The 19,574-nt window shown below is 39.9% G+C and overlaps 1 protein-coding gene across 2 annotated transcripts in view; it reads left to right on the plus strand.

The window, feature by feature from the left end:
- The window catches only part of ITPR2 (inositol 1,4,5-trisphosphate receptor type 2), a 494,143-nt gene that overhangs the window by 351,783 nt on the left and 122,786 nt on the right, over positions 1-19,574 (plus strand). The gene's annotated exons all lie outside the window — the stretch shown is intronic.

A 19,574-nucleotide genomic window follows, 5' to 3' on the forward strand; every position in this document is an offset into this window, starting at 1 on the left:
TAAAAAGTTGCTTTTCAGACACTTCTTGCCCTTCTCTATAGAGCTGTATAAAGTATGTAAACTCAAGCATAGTCTTCACAAAAGATTCTGGGAAGGAGTCGGATTTTAAAATATATTAACAAAAGAAGCTGCTCTGATTTTTTAAATACAGTTCAATCACTGGAAGATTTGGGGGCCTCTCATTGTATAGCAAAATGCGTATGTAGACCGGACACAGATAAGGGCAGATGGGTTATAGCTAGAAAGACAAAAGAGAATTTTAGGTATTGAGGAACTGAAAGCCAGAATGAAGGGCACATTAAAGGAAGAACACAGAGGTTTAAGAGGTAGAAAAGGTGCCATTTTAATTTTATTTTTTTAAAAAAGATTTGTTTATTTGAGAGGGAGTGAGGGAACACAAGCAGGGGGAGCAGCGGTCAGAAGGAGAGGGAGAAGCAGACTCCCCGCTGAGCAGAGAGCCCGACATACAGCTCCATCCCAGGACCCTGGGATCATGACCTGAGCCAAAGGCAGACGCTTAACCCACTGAACCACTCGGGCGTCCCAAAGCTGTCATTTTAGAGAGAAAGAGAAATTCAGGTGACAGGAATTGAGTCACTCTAGACAAGGAATGACTAAAGATTGAACGTGAGTGGAAAGAAAAAAAAGTCACTGGCTGAAAACGAAAATCAAATTGGCTACTAGGAGGAAGAGAAAAATGTGATGGCCCAGCATGTGCCTGGGGAAGGAGCTATTTCAGAAGCTGTAGCATTGTGGAAGGAAAACAACAAGGGAGAGTGGGCCAGAGTGAGCAGTGAAAATTTTAGAGGAAGGAAGTAGGGGAATTCAGCCGCCCATCTTTTCTTGACTGAAACCTGGTCTCACTCTGTCTGGAGAAATGTCCCCTCTTGCACGAGTGAGAGGCTACACAAACAAGTCCTGACCTGACAGGCTTGCAGTGGGAAATGAACAACCAGCCTGGCTAAGCCAGCCTTGGAACCAGAAGAGTGGCAGATGTTTGAACCAATCACCCCCATCCGTGAAGAGGAGGTTTAAAAATGCCATCTCAGATTACCCGTATAATGTGTGGAACAGTACATATGTCAAGGTCAAGAAGAGACTTTTCTAGGTCAGTTCATTTTTAAGCAGATGAAGTGTAAGAGTAGAGGGTACAGATTTTAAAAACAGGCTATGGAGGGTGTGGAGGAGAATGGAGAATGAGTATGAAGAATGCCAGAGCTGTCATAGAAGGAAGGATAATGATAGAAAATATAAAAATGATATAAAATATGAAAATATGAAGTTAAAAATGCAGATGGCATAAGGGGTAAATGATCTTGATGGGTTTAAATTTATGACAGTGCTTGGAGAGAAGAGATGAGATTCAAAGACAACGGTGGAGTTGTCTAAGGAGTGGGAATTCAGTAGTAAAAAAGAGGAGTAATAGGATACAATTTACTGAAACAAAGAGATGAAATCACAGATGGGAAAATGGCTTGAATGGAGAGAAACCTCTATATAGAGGTTTCTTAATTTTGCAAAACCAAATCGTTGAAAAAGCAGTAGTTTGTAGAGCTGGGGTTGTACAACACAGAGATACATGAGTAAGCCAGACGGAGTATAGGGAAGAGGGAAATTCTGAATGGCTGAACACTCCAAGCCTTGGGACTCAGTTGTAGAGTAACTATGAAATGAGAGTAAGTGGGCGCTCTTTGAGGAACTCAAAAACGGGATAGGAGTGGCAGAATATAAAACGGTATATGTAACTGTGTAGAGTTAAGCAACTGTCTGCTTATTTTCTTAGAGTGATACAGAACATTGTTACCTTCTTACTTTTTAAGGTATTTTCTTGGGTGACTCCTCCCACTATTGTGTGTGTGTGTGTGTGTGTGTGTGTGTGTGTGTGTGTGTGTGTAAAAGAGAGAGAGAGAGAGAAACTCAGTTTTCACTCAGCTTTCCACAAGTGACTCCTTTGGGGTTCTCTAGGCTGGCATGTTACATTGGTTTCTTGGGAGGCCAGCCCTGGTTGCTGAGTACCTTATGAATCTGCTGTCCAAGCATCAACCACACCAAAGAGGAGGGGTCATGTGCTTTGCTTTCAGGAGAAGCCAGGTAGGAGTGCTCCAAGGGTTTGGTTGAGCTCCGCTTTTGCTGCTTTCACTGTGGGTATGGAATTATTTCTCCCCTGAATGCTGATGACCATGCAGATTGGTTTCTGCCTTTGCACAGTTCAGTAATTCCAAAACCAAGGTTCAACTTCCTCCTTGTTTTACTATAATCATCTTTTGTACAGACAGTTTATTTTCGTGCACTCAGACTTTCAATTTTTGTTGTTGTTCTTTTCATGGTAGTGAGGTAGTTCTGCTTTTTCTACCGTGACATCCTTTTTAGCCCTTCCTGTGGTTGGTGTTACAAGAAACAAATAATGCTTCTTTCTTGTAAGTGTCTTGTCTGATCTACATAAAACTATAAATACATCAAAAAGGGAATTTCTTAAGTTCTACTACTATGGTGCGTGCAGAACATTTCCTGAAAATTCAGCTATGGGTCCTTTTTGATTTTCTGCCATCCACATGTTCTCCTTCCATATCTCTGCCTTGTCTTTCTGCTGTGGGCTTCTTCTTTTATATTTTGCCTTCTTACTGTTCCTTCTCCTCTTTATTCCTGCCTTTCCATAGAATAGTCACTGCCTACAATCTAGGACATTCTTCAGTACTTTGTATGTACTTACCATGTATTAAACCATATTGTTTTTCTGGTCCCATGTAGCAATTTCTGTTTTTCCATCTGAAAAACTTGATCCCCCTCTAGCTTTATTGAGATATAATTAACACATAGCATTTATAAATTTAAGGTGTATAATGTGTTGGTTTGACGTATTTATATGTTGCAAAAGGATTAACCACCATTAGCTTCATCCCATTGCATCATTATTTCCTTTTTGGTGAGAACATTTAAGATACAGTCTCTTGGCAACATTCACTATATGGGATTACAGGAGTATTTGCTATAGTCACCATGCTGCACCTTAGATCCCCAGAATTTGTTACTCTTATAACTGGAAGCATATACCTTTTAACCAACATCTCCCCATTTCTCCCAGCCTTCAGCCCCCTAGTAACCATCATTCTACTCTCTGTTTCTCTGGCTTCCACATTTTTAGATTCCACATATAAAAGATCATATGATATTTCTCTTTCTCTGACTTATTTCACTTAGTGTAATGGACCTCAAGTTCCATCCAAGTTGTTGCAAACGGCAGGAACTCCTTCTTTCTCATGGCTAAGTAATATTCCATATTGTGTTTCTATATATACACACCACATCTTCATTATGCTTCATCCCTTGATGGACACTTGGATTGTTTCCATATCTTGACTATTGTGAATAAGTCTTCAGTGAACATGTAGGACCCTTTAATACAATACCTACTAGAATTAAGATGTATATGGAGAAAAGTATTAATGAACAAGCCTTTGGAAATCAGAAATGACCCTAACCCCTGGCTCATAAGGCAAGAAAGGATGGATCACTTTAACTGGCTATGTGAAATTATTTTTAAAATACAGTTTTTAAAAATTTTCATGAGTGTTTCCCTATGTCACTAAATGGTCTTGGAAACATAATTTTACTGTCTGCATAATCATTCATTATTTGAATGTGCCGTAATTTATTTAAGCAATCCTATTGTTGGACATTAGGTTTCTAATGTTTTTGATATTATAAATTATGCTGTGATTAGCATCCTTATACATTAATCTTTGTCTGCTACACTGATTACTTCCCTAGGATAAATTCCAAGAAGTTTAATTACTAGGTCACAGGTAGTAACTATTTTATGGTTTGATGCATATCATAAAATTGTTATCATAAAATTCCAAATGTGTGATGGTACTAATCTTACTCAATCCTAAAATCACTATCATTTAAAAAAAAAATTTGCCAAACTTACAGTGTTTGGAACATAGTGACCACTTCACCACCATTTGTTAAATGAATCAATGAATTATAGTTGAAAGGTGATCTCACTTTATTTATTTTTTTTAAAGATTTTATTTATTTATTTGACAGACAGAGATCACAAGCAGGCAGAGAGGCAGGCAGAGAGGGGGGAGCATCTCTATATGCTGAGCAGAGAGCCTGATGCGGGGCTCGATCCCAGGACCCCAGGATCATGACCTGAGCCGAAGGCAGAGGCTCCAACCCACTGAGCCACCCAGGGCCCCAGGGATCTAATTTTAATTCACACTTTTTGGATTACCAATAAAATGGACTCTTTTTTTTTTGAGAGAGAGAGAGTGAGAGAGTGGGGGAAGGGGCAAAGGGAGAGAATCTCAAGCAGACTCCCCACTGAGGCAGAACCCAACATGGGGCTTGATCTCACGACCCATGAAATCATGACCTGGGCTGAAACCAGTGCTCAGCTGCTCAACTGACTAAACCACACAGGTCCAAATGGACCCTCTTTTCATGTTATTTAGTGTTACTATTTTTTTTTTTTTTTGGTGAATTGAAAATGTGTTTCTCCATTCTTCTGACAGGGTTCATTTTGTGTTTGTGAATTTTAATTAACAGTAACAAATCTTAGTCATAGTAGCTATATCTACTTCTTCCTGATTAATAGCTTCTTAATGTTTTAATGATAGGTTTCTTCTTCCCGTTGAGATCTCTTAAACACTCACGTAGATTTTCTTCTGGTGTATAATGAATTAAGTTAAGTATTTGACTATATAATCTTCCCATGTCATAATGCAGAATAATAAAAAAGCAATTTCTGAGGTTAAGCTATCTCTGAGGGTATAGCCCCAGATTTAGTAATAAGAGGAGTTTATAAGGGCAGGGTTTATAGGAGTCACATGAATGTGATATAGAGCATGGGTCACAGAGAGAGCTTTAGCAGAATAGGTCAGGGCCAACTCCAGACCATCTTCAGGGTCAGACTGGGCATGAGAGTGAGCACTGGGGGAGCAGGTGAGCCTGGGACAGCCTGGTGATCCTCTTCCAAAGCAGGCAGCCTTTACTCACATCTGCTAACTTTCCAATTCAGATTATAGACCCGAGATTTCCACTTCTTTCAATATTTCAAAAGAAACCTGAATTCTGAAATTTTTTAAAAATGTAAGCTCTCTTAATTTTTAAATGTTGGCAGTTCATTTGGTATTTTTAAAGACACTGAGCAGTCCAAGCAGAACTCAGCAGCAAGTGGAATGTTGTCCACGATCCATAGTTTGCCACTTAGAGACTAGAGGATCCAAATTTCTCATTGATTCCTTATTCAATTCCATGAATCTTTTGAGTGTCTGCTAGATGCCAGGCTCTGGGCTGGATATTAGGAGTACGACTGTGAAGAATAATGGGAGATCAGCTCCCAGGGAATTTACATTGTGACTGGGAGCAATGATGAGTAGACAGACCAGACAGACAGCAGAGAGTGTTACAAGCCGTGCAGTGAGTGAGAACAGGGTGTGAGGAAAGGCAGTTCTGGAATGCTAGTGTAGACTGCTGATCCGGAGGGACTTCTCTGAGGAGCTGAAATTGAGGCTTGCTCTGAGTGAGCAAGTAAATGCCGGGAGTATGAAATGGAGAGATATGGCGGGACATCCCAGAGAATGGCTCGAAAGTGTCAATGATCTTGGCATGTTTAGAGAAACAAAAGACCTGTGTAGCTAGACCTTCAACCAGCCGTTAACACTCGAATATTGTAATAATCATATAAATGCACCTGAGGCTCATTTATTATAAGATAGTCATTCAAGAACACTTATATTAGGCATTGTTTCAGTTGCTAAAATGGAAAGATGATAAAGATGCTATCCTGAAGCTCATAACAATAGGCTTTTGTTAAAATAGAGGTAGGCATGAGACGCATGTTCCTAGGAGTCAGGAGAGGATTCATGGAAGCGGTGACACTTGAACTGAATCTCGAAGGATAGAAGGAGGGGCGGGGAGCACATTCCATCAGAGGCAACAACTTCAGTGTTTTAGAGAAAGGAACTTCTTTTGAGAATATTGATAGGGTTCTTGTGTGGTATCTGTTGATATCTTCATGTGAAATGAATTATAATAATTTATATTAAATCAACATCTTTGATAACTGTGAAGACCTCTAATAAATGTTGCTTGAATGAAATAAGTGAAAGAATGAAAAATGGAGAAATGAATGACTAGGACATGACATACTCTAAAACTTTAGTATTTTTAATTTCAGTATTATAACAAAAAAGCTGAATACAGATAATTTCTTGTTATCATCATGCTCAAAATTAATGATAATTTTTTCCACTGGAGTGTAAATTCTATGTGCATAGACACAATTTGTTTTTCTGGTCCCATGCCAACTATGTACTTTAGCATATAGTAGACACTCAAGAAGAGTCTGGGGAATAATTTCCTACGAAAATTCATGCAGGCTGATAATATTTTCATGTAATATAGGTACTGGGTAAGATTAAGAGCGTCCTACCACACTGGTATTAGCATGCTGGCAGTCAAGGATCTCATTCAGTTCCTATGGGCTTTTTAATTTTGTAGAGCACTCTTTACCAATCATGTCAGCAAATCCTACATAGAGTCCTGTACTATCTCCCTCATCCGAAGCACTTTTTTTTTTTTTTTACTTTTGTTCATGATGCCACCTCTAAACTAATAAAATATCTCCTCCTTTTCTTAAAACTCCTGTTAGTACTGCCTTCATTTTTCTGGGATCCAAAATGAGACTGACTTACCCCATTTCTTAGATGAATTTCAACCAATGATCTCTTCTTTGTATTGAATTCTTACATCTGTCATGTTCACCCAAAACTGCATACATACATACTTTCACAACAGTTTATGCTGTATAACATCCTAGAATTGTTCTTTGTTTCATGTGTATAGGACTTGGCTACTTAATTAATAGTAGATTGTCCAAATTTGAGCATCCATGAGGCCTCATTTAAAAAAAAAAAAAAAAACAAAAAACAAAAAAAAGGAAACTTTCCACAAAGAAGAGTATCTTGGGGAAAAATACTTGACATAATAGATTTAAATCCTCTAATGGGCACCTACATATCTTTCACCAAGCAACAAAGAATCTATGGATGACTGCCATTTATATGACCGCTCAAATTCATGGTTAATGGGAGCAATAAAAAATGCAATCCAGGAAATGGATTGAAATTGGACTCTGTAATTGTTAGTTTGGTATAAAGATCATGAAGCCAAGTTTAGTGGAAGCAATTATTTTTCTGCTTAACATTTCATGTTTGGTAGATATATATTTATTTCTGAGTGACATAATTGTTAGAGCATCAATCTGAATTCTAGCAACTTAGAAGGCCTTTGCTGTGTCTTTGGCTCCTCCTTATGTCGGCTCTGATTTCAACTTTATCCACTGAATTAAAAGTCTCTTAGGAGAACTAGAGATATCAGGCAGGGAGGCTTTTACATATTTTTTTTTTTCCATACAGAAAAATACATAGTATTTCCTAACCTATTTTAGACACTTGGGTTGTTACCCTGTCCGGAGTGGAAGCCGGTATCTCTTTCTTTCCCTTTAGGAGAGAGAGAAAGCACAGGAGGAATAGCCATTGTGTTTTAAGGATGAGGAGTCCTTTTGTTATGTTATGCTGATAGAATTTGCTTGGTGTCCTGAGGGTCCTCATTCATCCATTTTCTTTTCCTTAAGAATTTAATCTCATAGCTGCGATTGCTTGAGCTATGTTCATTTTAAGGGATATGCATATACATACTCTAAATAGCTAAATTTTAATTTATACTGAAGTGGTATGAAGTGTATATATTACTCAGACTACTTAAAATGTTTTCCTTAGAGACTTCGCTACTCACCTCTTTGGGGCTTCTATTTTCTTATGCTAATATATAGTAATCAGCATTGCTTCATTTACTTTATTTGTAGAAACAGAAGGATGGGTTTGTAATTGGATACATAACTTCCATCTTTAATATCTTTGAAGGGTTTTAACTAACTTACAATTACTTCATCTTTATTATTGCTTGTAGTGCAGAAAGTAGAAAACACAGCTGGGTTTTTCAGCTCCCAGAAGCACTTGTAGCTCCGTAACACGTTGGCTAGAATATTGTACAAACAGCTTAGCTGTTATTCACCCTTGCACCCTGTGTTTTCTCCATGAGCCAATGACGTCACTCAATCTCTGACTTCAGCTTCCTCCTTCAGCTTCCTCATCTACAAAAATATGAGGGGTATCCATCAACTGTGCTTTCAGAGTAAACTTTCAGAGACTTTTATGGACCCTAGAGTAGTTGGACCATGATGGCCCCTTTACTAGTTTAGGTTGTGTTTTAAATAAAGAGACACTAACCAGCTATTGGATATTTTTGTATTTATGTATATCTTACCTACTTATGAAAGGAATTTGAGGTTGAGTAAGAAATGTACTTGTAAAATTAGACTGTTAGAATTCAAGATCAAAAGCCTTAGAAGGAAAAGGAATCAAAGTATGCTAAGTCTCAGCTAATATTCTTACTGTTCATCGGTAGGACTCAGAGTGAAAAATTATGGGCAAGACTACTAATATCTGTACTATTCATTCATAATCATCTTTTTGTCAGTACTTACTTCTAAAAGGGATCCATGGAAGGAAGGGAATAGCAGGGTAGACAATGTTTTCTAAACAGCTCTGCACAACACACCAGATTGAAAAAAAATGCACAGAGCTTTTTTTCAGTCCTCGGGGGTGAATAGGGTTCAGTATTTCTGAGTTATAATCAAAAGCGAGTATCGATAAATAGGAAGTATGAGGAGTACAGTAGTCATTGTGAAAATAGGTATGTAAGGTCACTTCCTAGGGAGATTTGGATAATGTAGGAACTTGCTAATATGTGTACTTAGTTGAAAAAAACTCTCTCAATATCAAGAGATTATCTTTCTAAAATCTCAGAAAATAGACTTAATGGCCAGCTATGAGAAAAAACAAAACAAACAAACAAAAAAAAAAGCAAAAAACTACTGTTAATCTTGACAACAGATACGTAGAGAGATACAGGCAGTTAAAGGAACTTTGCCCGAAAACTTAATATAACTGCAAATTTTCTTTTCTAAAAGAAATAAGAAACCCAGGATCAACTCTTTTCCCCCCATCAAAAGATATTTTTCTTTGTTGCCTTCACAAAGCAATTTGAGTTAATAAAATAGATGGTTATTAACTAATGTTACTTTGAGCATTAATTATTCTGTGTTTCTTGGCAACCAAGGCAAAAAAAAAAAAAAAAACCCACTCATATTGATTATTAGTGAAGCACAAAATTTCTTTGTACTTTATTTGAAGAGGAATTTATTGAGGAAACCCTTATGAGGTAATATTAATTAATGGTGTTATAACAAGTTAAGATTAGTAGGCCTTCCTCACTAATATAATTTAGAAATAAAAATTGCCTATTAGACACCAGATTTAAAAAACAAAAAAACAAAAAACAACCTTGTTGTGTCCTGTTGCCATGCATTCTCTGTGGTAAAAAAGGTAAGCAGATTTTCAATTAAAATTTTAACATAATGTAAAGGTTGAAAATTTTCTCAACAAACATTTCTGCTCATGCTTCCAGCATCTACATAGAGCCTGGCGCCTAGAAAGTGCTCCCTAAATGTTTAGAAAGACTCATCAGAATTACTCTCGTGACTTTCCCCAGCTACACTCATTCTTTTTTTTTCTTTAAGATTTTATTTATTTATTAGACAGACAGAGATCACAAGCAGGCAGAGAGAGAGGAGAATGCAGACTCCCCGTGGAGCAGAGATCCCGATGTGGGGCTCGATCCCAGGACCCCGGGATCATGACCTGAGCTGAAGGCAGAGGCTTTATCCCTGAGCCACCCAGGCGCCCCAGCTAAACTCATTCTTAATTCATTCTTTATTCAGAGTCTATTTATTGGTTTCCTTATGAGAGCCATGCTCCTCTCCCAGTGCTGGGGATCAAGTACTGCACGACACACCCAAACTCCTCCCCTGGATGAGTTTACATTCTCATGGGGAAGTCTCCCTCCTTGTGATCACATTATTTGCTCCTTCTGGGGTCAGCTATTCCAGAGACACGTTTGTGCCACCAACATGAAGATGAAGGTGTGGAAATGAGATAGAGTCTCTACCTTCAGGAAATTTACCATTTATTACAGGGACTCAGAAAAACAGTCACAGTGTGCCAAGCCCTGTGGAAGATGTATGTCTGGGGTGCTCTGGGGTCTTGGGTTAAGAGTGGGCCTAGGAAAGTGAGCTTATGACAGAGACAAGGGAGAAGAGAGTCAGGGGAAGAGAATATATGCGATCATTCCGTACTTGCTCTGTACTCAAGCATGCAAATCTGTTTCTCTAAAACCCCTAATCCACTGGACCATAACTCGGCTCCCTTTTATACCAAAACTTTTCAAAAGATGATACACAAGTTGCAATTTCCAATTTTTCTCTTTCTCTTCTCTCTTGAATTCATCCCTGCTGGATTTTCATCCTTAGCACGACACCAAAACAGCTCCCAGTGAGGTCACCAGTGACTGCTCTCTTGCTAAAACTGATTATTCCCATTCCTCATCATATTTGACCTGTCTCTAACATTTGAAACAGCCAGTCACTCTCTTCTTCTGGAACTACTTCCTTCCCTCAGACTTCACATCACACAGTCTCTCTGACTTTATTCTTCCTTATGGGCCCCTTCTCAATTTCTTTCATTGGTTCCTGTTCCTTTTTTCTGCTTCTATCAGAAGTGTTCTAGTCAGCGTGTTCTAGGATTCATTCCGTAGATCTCTTGTTTCCTCAATTGACACTCCCGAGATAATCTCATTCAGTCACATGACTTTAAACACCAGCTGTACCACAATAAGTCCCAAATTTATATCTTCAGCGTGGGCCTCTCTTCTGAACACTGGACCGGTACATCCAACTGTTTGTTTGAGATCTGCATTTAAATGTGTTTTTAGGCACCTCACACTTTATATATCCATCATGGAACTCTTGATTTTCCCACTTTTTTTCCAAGCTGGATACCAATCCAAACCCTCTGACTCCAGAACCCAAGCTCCTTACCATTTCTTTAACCCAAGTCTGTTCCCGGGCGCTCACACTGCACACTCTGCTTACCTGTATCCCTGAGTTTTTGTGGCCTACTTAGTTGTTTGTCTTCTCTGCTAGACTTCAAACTGAGTAAAGGCAGGAGTCATGTTTTATTCATGAATGGGTTGCCTAGTGCATAATCCTTGTGTTTGATACAGTAAATTCTTCTGAGTGAGTAAGTGAGTAAATGAGCAAATATTATAGTCAACATGTGAGTGTCAGAGATGACTAGAAAGGAAATAGGTTAATCTTGGCTGGAGTTGTGGTAATGGACTTGGTGCAGGGGCTGACATCTTAGGTGAATATTATGTATTGATGAGATTTAGATTAGTAGACAAAAGAGAGGGAGGCCTCTCCATCATAGGGAAAGACTGAGCATAAACCAAGGTGATAGTCACCATGATATGTGTGGGGGGGTTACGTGCTCTGGGACATTATCTTAAAGAGACCGAGAAAACAAGAGTGGTGCAGATGTGGGAGGCAGCTGTGGAGGACATATCTTACCAAATTTTAAGGGGCTCCTGGGACCAAAAAATATTTCAGTTTATTGAAATGTTACTTAGCAGAGTTTTCTGCTAAACTGTTCCTCAGGGTACTTAGTTCTTCTTTATGTTGCCCTAAAATTAATGAGACATTAATGATTTTGTAGAATGCTAAAACAATAACACAAAAACAAACGGCACTGAAATCTGTTTTAGAAGGTATCCAGCAACTCAAAAGCATTATTACAAGACTTTAAAAGATCTTTTAACAGTTGTACTTTTTATTCATGCACTAATTCATGCCCTGACATTATTAAGCAAGTATTTAAAGATAAATCAATGAAAAACAAACCATGAGAAAATATAATTAGTAAACACATAAGCCAATATAAAAACACAATGTCAAAGCATTAAGTAATATTCTGGGCATGTGTTTGTTTGTGTGTGTGCTTGTATGTATCTGCCTATGTGTATTGATTAACTTGTTTTTCTAGCTAAAACATAAGTGTAAGAAAGACACACCATAGCTGACACTTTATTCTGAAGACACATTGTAGAAGTATGAGGTCGGATGACAGGGTAGAGCGATCCAAGTAATATTTTCTAGTCAACAGATCCAGTGCCAGAAGATTTAGCTAGTGTAAGAAAATAATTTTTTTTTTTAATTTAAGAGCTGAGAGAGTCATGGGGGTATGGGAATCTTCCGAGCAACACAGTGTGCTTGTTCAGCATTTGTGTTTTGTGGCCAGAATTTTTGTTGTGCATTTTGAATTTCAGAATTTCTTACCTCAGAGGCACAGAAAAATGACAGGCCATTGTAGCAAAATAAAATCTGGAAGATCAGCTGTTGAATTAAAAAGTCAGGTTTCAGAAAGGGAAATAGTTATCCCCAGCCAGACCACAAAAGTCCCCCTTCTATATCACAACCAAGTAGTTATGTGAAATTATACATTAGGGGAAAGTTCTGGAAAGTCCCTTGTGGAGATTTATGTTATTAATGAAATAAAAATCATTTTTAGAGATATAAAGTTGGTTGGTTCAAAAACCATCTTCTGGAAATCTATGTGCATGTATGTAGCTATGTATCTTTCTGTGTAGTTGTCATTTCCACATCTGGTTGATTCTGTAAGACCTGCAACCTCTGTGTGTTACTTTTATAAAAGGTTTGCTGACATTTTGCAGGGGGTCACGTAGTATTTTAGGCTGTCTCTGCTGCAGATATTCAGCTCTGCCATTCTACTGTAAAAACAGCCGTAGAAAATACGAAAACAAATGAGCATGGCTGTGTTAAAATGAAACTTCGCTTAAAAAACAAAAAACAGGTGGAAGGCCCGATTTGACCCATGAGCTGTAGTTTGCCAAACTCTGCTTTAGATAACTTTTATAATCTTCACAGCCACAGTTTCCTGTGTCCCACATTTAAAATATCATTATGAGCAAGAATTGATAGGTCACGAATTCGTAAGTAATTTTCATATTTATTTTTATAATATTTAATTTGTTTTGTGTGCGAGTGGAATGTGCACACACACACACACACACACACACAAAGACAGATACTTAGAGTTTCTGACTGGAAAGAAGAGAATACACTGGATATTCTTTCCTTCTGTTGCTGTGATTCTTTGATGTCAGTGTTCTGTGACCAGTGGGAGCCTGATCATGTATGAGATTTGATTGACCAATTGATGGGGCAGATATATGTTCCTTCATTAGATTAAGCATATGAATGAATCGAGTATGAAATGGGAGTGTGAATGAATCCAGTGGACCTGAAGCAGAAAAGGGGGATGGGAAGGCAGAAGTCATTGGAGTGAGACAAAATATGGGGTCAAACTGGAAGAAACTTCACTGGGGGGATCTGCTTGCATCTGATACCCAACTTAGGAAAAACCATGTCTTAAAGTAGAGGTCAAAAGCAGTGGTTCTCAACTTGTAGTATGCATCAAACTCCTGGACTCCATCCCCAGAAACTTTCATTAAGCCTGGGGCACAGCTCCCAAAAGGTTTTTACCATAAATTCCTGAAATTTTTATTTATGTTGTCTGCAGCCCACATTTTAAGAAAAGTTATGGCAGATTTTTTCCCTCCTCAGCTTCCTTCCCTAATTATGTGAGAGCCAGATCACCTGACCTCTTCTCTTTCCATTCCTTTCCTTCTCCTTTCTGCTTTCCACATTCCAAGCTAATCTGATTAGCACCTCATTTCTGTTAACGTTAACCCACCCTTTCTCAGAAATCAAAGGAATTAATCTTTGTTATTTAGTAACAGGACGATATCTTTTTAAACATGTTTGCAGGTGCCTGGGTGGCTCAGTCGGTTAAGCATTCAACTCTTGATCTCAGCCCAGTCTTGATCTCAGGGTCACCAGTTCAAGCCCTGCATTGGGCTCCATAAAAAAGAAATTAAAATTTAAAAAATAATACTGCTTGCATCAAAACAAACAGATGAAAACCATCACTCTTTTCTAGGCATATATTCCTTGGCCCTATAAGGCAATGTGGGAATTCAGTTTCTTGCTGCTTTATATATAAAGTCCTTAATGGCCAGATAAAAAGAGAAGGCCAGAATGTTGGGCACAAGAGGGAGAAGGCCAGAAATGAGGCTGAGGAAGTAGGCAGGGTCAGTTGAGGAGGGTATGTAGGTCTTGCTAGGGGTTTTGGCAGTGAGAAGCCATCACTACCACCTTGGCCCAAACACTACTTCATCTTTGGGAGTGGCATGAGGAGAGTGGGAATGTGTTAGTCTTGGATAACTCCCAGGCACAGTGTTGGTAAGTGGATAGATGATAGTGCATTTCACAAGATTGGAAATAGGAAAGGCTTGCAGGTGGAATGGGAAGAGAAGAAGCTTGGTTCTAGAACTTTGGTATCCAAGAACGTAAGGAACATTAGGTTGGAGTCATTTAAGTGTATGCAGTCGTTTAAGAGATTCTCAGAAAAGAGAGTCAGGCTTAGGATATTGATGTACAGAAATGTTAGTATAGATGCTATTAGAAATGGTGGGTGTAGTTGAGATTTTCCAGGAATAGCTATTGGAATGAGAGGGATAAATGAAATCAAGAATGAAATCCTGGGTAATATCACCCTTTAAAAGAAAGGAGGAGGAAATGTTGAAAAAGAAAAACAAAGTTGGGGGTATCACATTGCGTGATTTCAAGCTGTAGTACAAAGCTGTGATCACCAAGACAGCATGGTACTGGCCCAAAAACAGACACATAGATCAATGAATAGAGAGCCCATATATGGACCCTCAACTCCGTGGTCAACCAGTCTTCAGCAAAGCAGGGAAAAATATCCAATGGAAAAAAGACAATCTCTTCAATAAATGGTGCTGGGACAGCTATATAGAGAAGAATGAAACTCAGCCATTTACTTCACTTACACCATACACAAAGATAAACTCTAAATGGATTAAAGACCTCAATGTGAGGCAAGAATCCATCAAAATCCTGGAGGAGAACATAGACAGTAAGCTTTTGGACATCAGAGAAGATAGGCAGTAACCTCTTTGACATTGGCCGTAGCAACTTCTTTCAAGACACATCTCCCAAGGCAAGGGAAACAAAAGTGAAAATGAACTTTTGGGACTTCATCAAGATAAAAAGCTTCTGCACAGCAAAGGAAACAGTCAACAAAACTAAGAGGCAACCCACAGAACAGAAGATATTTGCAAATGACACCACAGATAAAGGGCTGGTATCCAAGATCTATAAAGATCTTCTCAAACTCAACACCCAAAAAACAAATAATCAAGTCAGAAAATGGGCAGAAGACATGAACAGACACTTCTCCAAAGAAGACATAGGAATGGCTAACAGACATCTGAAAAAATGTTCATCATCATTAGCTATCAGGGAGATTCAAATCAAAATCACATTGCAATACCACCTTATATGAGTTAGGATGGCAAAAATTGACAAGGGAAGAAACAACAAGTGTTGGAGAGGATGTGGAGAAAGGTGAACCCTTTTAAACTGTTGGTGGGAATGCAAGCTGGTGCAGCCACTCTGGAAAACATTGTGGAGGTATCTCAAAAAGTTAAAAATAGAATTACCTTTTGCCAGCAATTGCACTACTGGGTATTTACACCAAAGATACAGATGTAGTGAAAAGAAAGGCACCTGTACCCCAGTGTTCATAGCAGCAATGTTCACAATAGCTAGATTGTGGAAGGAGCCGAGATGCCGTTCAACAGATGAATAGATGAAGATGTGGTCCATGTATACAATGGAATATTCCTCAGCCATCAGAAAGGATAAATACCTACCATTTGTACTGACATGAATGGAACTGGAGGAGATTATGCTGACTGAAGTAAGTCAAGCAAACAAAGACAATTATCATATAGTTTGACTTATATGTGAAGCATTAAGAGTAGCATGGAGGACATTAAGAGAAGGACGGGAAAACTGAAGGGGGGATATTGGAGGGGAAACAAGCCATGAGAGACTGTGGACTATGGGAAACAAACCGAGGGTTTCAGAGGGGAGTGGGTAGGGGGATGGGTGAGCCTGGTGATGGGTATTAAGGAGGGCATGGATTACATGGAGCCCTGGGTGTTATAGGCAAACAATGAATCATGAAACACTACATCAGAAACTAATAATGTTCTGTATGGTGACTAACAAAACATAAATTTAAAAAAAAAAAAAAGAAAGGAAAAGGAGAAATCTACAGAAATGGTTTGAAATCAGGTGGTCTGAAAAATGGGACATGAACACAAGGTAGCACATTGACTCACAAAGGGGACTGGGACCAGTGGCCCCAAAGAACTGAACACGCAAGGTACAGCCATAATTGTGAGTCCAGGATTCAGCACTTAGCAGGTCACCAACGGCCTTACCAAGAGCAAGTGGGAGCCCCACATGGGCATCGGCAGTTGGAGTAGGCTGTGGGATTACTACCTGAAAAGTCCGTACGCTGCAAAACCACATCGGAGTCAGAGAAGCAGTGATTTAAAGCAGCTCGGTCTAAATGTCCTGTTCTGATCCCTATCTTACGCACGATGAGAGTGAAATATTAGTTCTAGAACTCAGGGGGAGGGAGAATGAAAGAAACATTGGCGCCATTACAACTCACATTGTCTCACTGTCACGCTAAACAACGTCACTGATACCCTCAATACACTGCACTTGCTCTTTAGAAGAGATGATGTATGCATGCGTGTGTGTGTGTGTGTGTGTGTGTGTGTTGGTTAAAATGTCCTCCAAGGTTTCCCACGGCTCCTCGTACTTATACTTGCTCTCCTAGCTCAGCGGCCTTGCCTAAAAGCAGGAGCAGTAAAGGGCTAACAGGAAATCCTCACAGGTGCCAGTTTGTAAAAGCAGATCTTGATCTGTCAGCCGGGGCTTTGTTCTAGCTTGTACCCGCTCTGTGTGGTGCTTTATGGTTTTCCGGGAAGGCGTGCTCTGGGATCACAGCGATGCTGCTAATTAAATGTCAGTGGGCCTGGGAGCTGCAGCGAGGCGTTTGCGCTGATTGCTGAGACAGAGGCAGGAAGGAGAGGCGCATCCACCTTCCCAAAGCTCATTAGGGTAGGCAAGGGCTCGCCTTCGGACCGCGTCGGCGTTCAGACTCTAAATGGATGCTGCAAGAGGGCCCACAAATGAGCTCCAAAAGGAATAAACAGCATATGTCTGTATGGTTTTAACAGAGAACACATTCTTCTGGCAAGTTTTCCTTGAAATTGTTCCCTCTGTCATCCCCTATTTTATGGACTGTTTCACTGATTCTGGAAGTGCCTCCTATTTAACTTGTTTTTAAAGTTGATCACTCGGGGCGCCTGGGTGGCTCAGTGGGTTAAAGCCTCTGCCTTCAGCTCAGGTCATGATCTCAGGATCCTGGGCTCGAGCCCCGCATCGGGCTCTCTGCTCAGCAGGGAGCCTGCTTCCTCCTCTCTCTGACTGCCTCTCTGCCTGCTTGTGATCTCTGTCTGTCAAATAAATAAAAAAAAATTAAAAAAAAAATTTTACTTATAAAGTTGATCACTCCCCCATGTTCAACATTGACACACAGCTAAGCGAGAAGTTCTCCAAAATAATAAATTGAACGTATATCTCGAGAAAAGATCAATGCTTTGGATGTAGGTGATGATAGGCAGCCGGGTCGTTTCTTGCTCCCCCCCGAAGGCCCTGACATTCTCCTTTCTCACGGCTGCAGTCAGAGCCCAGGGCGGCCCAGGAAAACTCAGTCTAGAAGTCGTCATCTGCCTCCGGCTGGGGTTACTCTGAGCTCCCTTTCTCGTGAGTGGCGTGCTTAAAGAATTAACCAGTTATCAAGCTAGAAAGCTGGCATTCGCTGTGACCCTTCCACTACCGCCATTCACACAGCATGTCCCCTCCGTTCTGCCTTCTGGATGTCTCTCAGAGCTGCCCCGCTTCCTAATCTTCCTGCCTTTCCTCCTCTTGACTCAGGACCTTATGTCCTGCCCGGACAACAGCAGTGGCCTCTTGTTTCTCTGCCTCTGGTCAGATTCCTTTCAGTCCACTTTCCACAGTGAAGTTAAAGGGATTATTTTCAAAGGTGTCTGTCTCCTCATTCAGCATTTCCCCTGGCTTCCTATAGAATAGCGTAGGCACTCGCTGGCCTGACTCGGAGACCTTTTTACCTCATGTTCTTCTTACTTTTTTCTATTTTTTGAGTTCATATTTAGTATAACTTACTTTGTATCAGGTGAGGTGTCTCATCCAATCCGCTCTGAGGTGAACGTTAAAGGTCGTCATTATTAACCTCATTTTGCAGAAAAAGAAAGTGAGGCTTAGTGAAGCTGTTACTTTGCCCGTGTTGGTTTGTTAATAAGTTGGATGGAAAGGATTTGAACCTGGGTTTGTCAGAGCCCGTGATGCTAACTGTGCAGTCCTCCTCTCTAACCATCTCTGTCATCATCTGTGCTCTTTTTTGCACTGTATGTTCTAGAATCTGCCCACAGTCCTCACTACCCCCTTGTCCCAAACCACCATCTCTCACTGGGATTATTGTATTAGGTCTCTGTTCTCCCTGCTTCCATTCACCCGTGCCTTCCTTTGTGTCTTCTCTAACACAGTGGCTGCTCTAAACCCTTGAAAACATAATTGAGATGACGTCACCTGTCTGCTCAAAGCTTTCTGATATTCCCAGTTTCTGAGCAAAAGTCAAATCTTGGCATTGGCCTCAAAAGCCTCTCAGGATGACCTGGCCCCTCTGTCCCCCTCACCCATCTCTCTGGCTACCTCCGTCCTGACTCCTCAAGCCTCGTGGCTGTGCCTTGAAGTCAAGAAATATTGCTGTGTGTCATTGAATTTACTGTTGCATCTCCCTTTTAACTTTCTGCTAAACCCGTCAGACCATTTGATCTAAAACGGCAGCCTCCATTGCCCAAGGGCTCGTTACTCCCAATCAACCACTTCATTTCTCTTCTTAGCACTTGCCCATCTGTTTGTGTCTCCTCCACTAACAGAAAGTCAATCCATAAAGGCAGAAGGTTTGCCTGTGTTGGTCACTAGTATAACTCCAGTTCCTGGAGAATTTACTAGGCACACATCAGGGATTCACGAACTGTTTTGTAGTGAGCATACCAGGCATGCCCTAACTGTTGTATTCAGCTCATGATTGCTTAGGTTATAAAGAACATCGTTTTGTTGTTGTTTTGGATTGGAGTAAGTGATTCTCCGTGTTATGCCAAAATTACATACGACCTGCGTTACGGATCTAACAATTTATAGATGACTAAGGACCTCATTATATATCACCAAAGAAGCTTGCCATACAGGCAACAACTGTCTGTAGTATCTATACATTTGTATATGTATATATCCATACCTGTACCTTTCAGTGTCTTCTCCACCAGTTAGCTGTATAATTTTCCGAGACAGGAGAACAAGGTTTCCTAAATGAGTTTGTCTCTGAATTTGATTTCCTCCCTTCCTTTCTCTTCTTTTCATGCCCTCCTTTGTCTTTTCATTTGCAACCTGGGTAATTTAACTTCTGAATGACGAGATAACATTTAAAAGGGTGTTGGATGTCACAGAACGAACAAGTAACAAAATACATCTGTTCAGAATTCTTTGTCTCTTTCCA

The sequence above is a fragment of the Mustela nivalis genome (assembly GCF_964662115.1).
Source record: "Mustela nivalis genome assembly, chromosome: 7".
Classification (NCBI taxonomy): domain Eukaryota; kingdom Metazoa; phylum Chordata; class Mammalia; order Carnivora; family Mustelidae; genus Mustela; species Mustela nivalis.